This window comes from Pteropus vampyrus, unplaced genomic scaffold, assembly GCF_000151845.1.
Source record: "Pteropus vampyrus isolate Shadow unplaced genomic scaffold, Pvam_2.0 Scaffold301, whole genome shotgun sequence".
In the NCBI taxonomy this organism is placed as follows: Eukaryota; Metazoa; Chordata; class Mammalia; order Chiroptera; family Pteropodidae; genus Pteropus; species Pteropus vampyrus.
In genome coordinates this window covers 2,449,731-2,454,609 of record NW_011889082.1, presented here as the reverse complement: position 1 = coordinate 2,454,609, position 4,879 = coordinate 2,449,731, and the positions used below count along the sequence as shown (strand labels likewise).

The following is a 4,879-nucleotide window of genomic DNA, read 5'->3' as shown; positions in this document are numbered from 1 at the left end:
GTTTTTTGAGGGGGTGGGGGATATTAAGGTCATAAGGAAGGACTTAGGAACTACTGCAGATTATAGGAGACCACAGAGAAATAACAACTAAATGCAGTGTGAAATCCTGAATTGAATCTTGGGAACAACAACAGCAGCAAAAAGACATTAGTTGGATACTTCAGACTGAAGTTCAAGTGGAGTCTTTAGTTTAGTTCATTGTATTACAGCAATGTCAATATTCTGGTTATGATAATTATACTGTGACATGCAAGATACTAAATTGGAGTGCGCTGGGACAGGGGCATATAGAAACTCTCTGGACTATTCTTGCAATTTTTCTGTACCTCTAAAAGTAATTCAAAACCTCGACCATTTAGATGATATTTGCATACCCCCAGTTGCAGAAGTTGTGGGAGAGTGGGGGGCCACTCCATTTCAGAAGCTATGGATATGAGGAAATGTTCAATTTTCCAGATAGTTTTTCTAAATCCAAAAACCTTTGGGGAATAGTGGGGGAAAAAAAAATGCCTTTTACTTTAAGACACTATAGAAGATTTGGTTGTTCCTGGGCAGGAGACTTTACTTCCAGCTGTTGAACTTGGGCAAGCCAGAAACTCAGTTTCCTCATCCATCCATAAAATGAAGGGGCTAAAGTGAATAATTTTATCTTATATCGCATATCTGTTATAGCCTAAAATCTTATTATTCTAAATTAACTGTGTTATTCAGCATTTGAAATCAGGTACTGCAAGAATACCTTATTTTTTCTGCTTTCTTAGTAATAAGCAGTTGTGCTGGTATTTCACAGGAAATCCAGGAACCAAATGACAACAGTTCAAAGAAATTCTGCAGCAGTGCCCCCTGAAGCTCATTTATAAAATATACTTTACATGTTCACAAATAAGTAAATATATCTGAAGAATCGAGAATTATTCAGCCCTTTAAAATATATAAATCACTGAACCACCATGTGGAAAAGCAGATTATAAATGTACACATGTATAATAATTTCAGATAACATTTTCCCATACAAATATTTTTAGATGGAGATGAGGTTGAATTTCTAATTACACTATGGTAGAGTATTATTTAATAAGACATAAATCAGTAATAGAAGAAAATGCACATTGTATACTGATAAAATATAACAGAACAAACAATAAAATGTTTATATACATTTAATCTACTCAATCATTAGGGAAATCATAACTTTGTCGTATGTTGTTAAGTCAACTAAGAACTTCAACTCCTGCCCATTTCATGATTAGTACCATGGGGAACTATTAGGAGAGTACAATGAGAAAGCAAGCAAATGGATTTAGTATTTATGAGTGTAATGGTTATTCAGAAGGAGTTAGTGGAGGAAGAAGTTGAATGTGAATCCTTTATGGGTTAATGAAAGAATTTTGCCTCCTCCCTTTCTTACCTGACAAATTCATCAGTTCATTTAGAACAGTAAAGTAGGAATGAGAAACAAGGAAAATGATAAGACTAGAGTTCAGTTTATGGCATTTCCTATGTGTAATAATTCTTCAACCCATTTTATGGAAGGCAAAAAAGGCACTCTGTTAGGAAACTTAAATTTATATATTTTGAACCATTATTAATACATATTAAATTATTTTTTTCAAAGATGATTCAGGTTTTTAAAAATTGATCCTCAAATCACTAAGTTAAACTTAAATAATTAAATCTAAAATTAATAGAGCAGAACAGTGACCAGAATAGCATAGTGTTAATAATATGAGCTCTGATCTGCTTGAGTTTTCATCCTTACTTATCTTGGTCAAGTAATTTTATTCTCTAGGCTCTATTTCCTCATTTTTACATGATAATAATATGTCATACTTCATGGGGTTATAATGAAGATTAAATGAAATAATATACATAAAATGTCTGGCATAGATCTAGTACAGAGTAAGCACTCTATAAATATGAGCTATTATTATAATGTAAATTTTTAACAGAAATGTATGCAGGTATAAGTGTAATTAATATATGAGTGAAGAGAAAAAAAGAAATACAGTAAAATACTAACGGTGGCTTTGCTGCATGGTAGGATTATGGGTGATTATGTTTTTCTCTATTAGTGTTATTTTGCCAAACTTCCTACGATGGACAAGTAATTCTTTTATAATCAAGAAATATATGTTATTTTAAAAAACAAGGTGAACAAGAACTGTGAATTCACACCTACATTCTTTTATGTCCTTCTTTCTTTTCAATAATACATTATCTAGTCATTTCTGACTCAGGGAAAAAAAGTTGGATATAGACAGCTCGCTTTCACTTGATTGAAGTTAGGCTGGATTTGCAAGGAGTCTTCAAGGACAGGAATGAAAAATGAGAAAACCATTGGGGGAGGGTGGAGAGCAAAGGAGGGAGATCTTCAGGTAGCCGCAGAACTTGAAGAAATAGAGACAGAAGAGGAAGAACAAAGAGGGGGGCTCTGCCAAAACTCTCACAGACCAGAGAGACCGTCAACAGAGCATGAGAAATAAGAAAAGACCAGGCATTTAGCGTGGGGCATTTTGTGCACAAACCACCCATAGGAATGTTTTTAAACATCTATTGTATATTTAAAAAAGAAAATACAATTAGAGTTTACTCTGGTGAAAGAAGCTTGCCTTGCCTCTGAGTAACCATTCTTAATGGCTCTTTTCTAGTCATGTTCTCAGGTTAATGATTATTTTCATTTCATTTTGAAATCCTGTAAAGTGACTTCTGACAGTGATAAGGATCCAAACAACCAACAGATTAGACAAGGAACTTTCTATTCACGTTTCCTACTCCTAATTAAACAACGAGTTTATTCTTTATGACTACTATTCCAGGTGTTAACCATCCAATTGCAAAACTAGCCCCTGATGGAAGCAACTGTCAATGACCTCACATAACCCCTAAGGTAAACTGGGAGCAAACTCCAGTGCCCTTCTCTCTTGGGTTATGAACTTCCTTTAACAAAACATGATGCTAGTGACCTACCACTCATCACTGGGGTGTATTTTCCATCAGGGCTAAGATATTTGAATTCACCCAGCCACTCATACTACTACTCAATCTTTGCCAGGGGCCAATTTGCCACAGCTGACCGTGGTGAAAGGTACAGTCTGTGGCCACAGGAGAAAATCAAGTTGACAGTGTAACTAGGAATTAAATCCATGACTTGGTTTCATTGACACTTATGAACTAGATGGCTGCCTATCCAGTTAGGAAAGGGTGAGATAGTTACAAAGGATGATCTGGTAGGCTATGAATAGAACCAAAAATAATTTAATTCCACTGACTTCTATTTTTATGAATGGCTAAAGGCTATTTGCTGGTAAATTACTAAGTGAATTATTAAGGGTTACTAAATGTGTTATTAATAAACTAAACATAGTATATTGCCAGAGTTTACTAAGGATTAATCTATATTCTCCTAAGATGGCTCAATGCCAGGCAATGCTTGCCAGTGCTCAAAAGCTCCCACTGGGCATGCTCCACATAAAAACAGAATTCCTGCAAGTTTTCAGAAAGGACAAATAGGGAGGAGCCTCACCACCGTTGATTTGAGCTGGTCAGGTTTTTAGTTACTGTTAATTTCCTTTTTAATTATAAATTGCTCTTAGTTTAGCATCTTCATTATAAATTTAGTTTGCTGTGGCTTATTCAGTTATAATAACAACTACTGTTTGAGCAGGTTTTTTTAGTCCAGGCCCTATGCTAAGATCTTTACATGCTCATTTAATGCTCTTAACACCCCTTTGAGGCAGGTAATATTATTGTCCTCATTTTACAGATGAGAAAACCAAGGCACAGAGAGGCTAGATAGCTTGCCTGAGATCACACAGCTATAAACTGCTGAACCAGAATTTGAACTCAAGGATCTTTATTCTAGATTGGGGGTTGGCAAACTTCTTCTGTGAAAGGTCAAATGGTAGATATTTTAGGTTTTATAGGCCATTTCGTCTCTACTCAATTTTGCTATTGTAGCCTGAAAGCAGCCCTAGACCCTAAGTAAACAAATGAGCACAGCTGTGTTCTGACAAAACTTTATTTATAAAAAAAGCAGCATGAAGGTCTTGGCATGTAGGTCATAGTTTGCTGACCTTTGCTTTTAGAGCCCTCTCTCTTAACCCCTATGCCATAACATTTGCCTGCTTAGCTTCCAAAAAAGCGCATATGCAGATTAGAACACTAAAATATTCTGATAGTTATAATGAAAATACAAAGGCATTGCAATTCTAGTATTAACCAGCCATGCCCTTATTGATAAAGATGTAAAATATATGTTTATACTGCATATTTATTGGTGATGTGAAGAAATTTTGCTTCTTCTTTTAAAAGTGCAACACATGATCAAGATGAGCATAATAAGATGATCTGATTATTTAAGTTTGTATTGCAATGTTCTAGAGTATAAAATCTATATATAAGGTTATCATTTTATTTTTATTTTTTGTTTGTTTGTTTGTTTTTAGGTGAGGCAACCCTTGGTTGACCTCTTAGATTGCAAGGACCTTGTCAGTTTATAATCCTTTATTTATTTTTTTTTAATTTTATTTACGCCTACAGCACCTGGTCTTCCTAGGTGGTTTCCCATCCAAATACTAACCAGGCCTGACCCTGCTTAGCTTCCGAGATCAGACAGGATCAGGCTTGTTCAGAGTGGCATGGCCATAGACTGATTTTTAAAGTAAGCATACAATCCACATATTTTTGGTCCCATTTCTTTATATAATCTAGTTGGAACACATGATGTAGGGAGGCCAAGGGATCTTTTCAGCAACCTCAGATAGCTACAATCCAAAAATGTTTGAGAGTCAGCACCCTAAATGTCTGAGCTAGGGAAGCTTCTGAACCCTAAATGGCATCAATAAGGAGTGAAAGCATTTTATTACATTCGATAACAGTC

General features: G+C 35.2%; 1 pseudogene; it reads right to left on the bottom strand.

The window, feature by feature from the left end:
• Window positions 1–4,530: 4,530 nt before the first annotated feature.
• On the bottom strand, window positions 4,531–4,649 carry LOC111730114 (annotated as a pseudogene).
• Window positions 4,650–4,879: the final 230 nt, after the last annotated feature.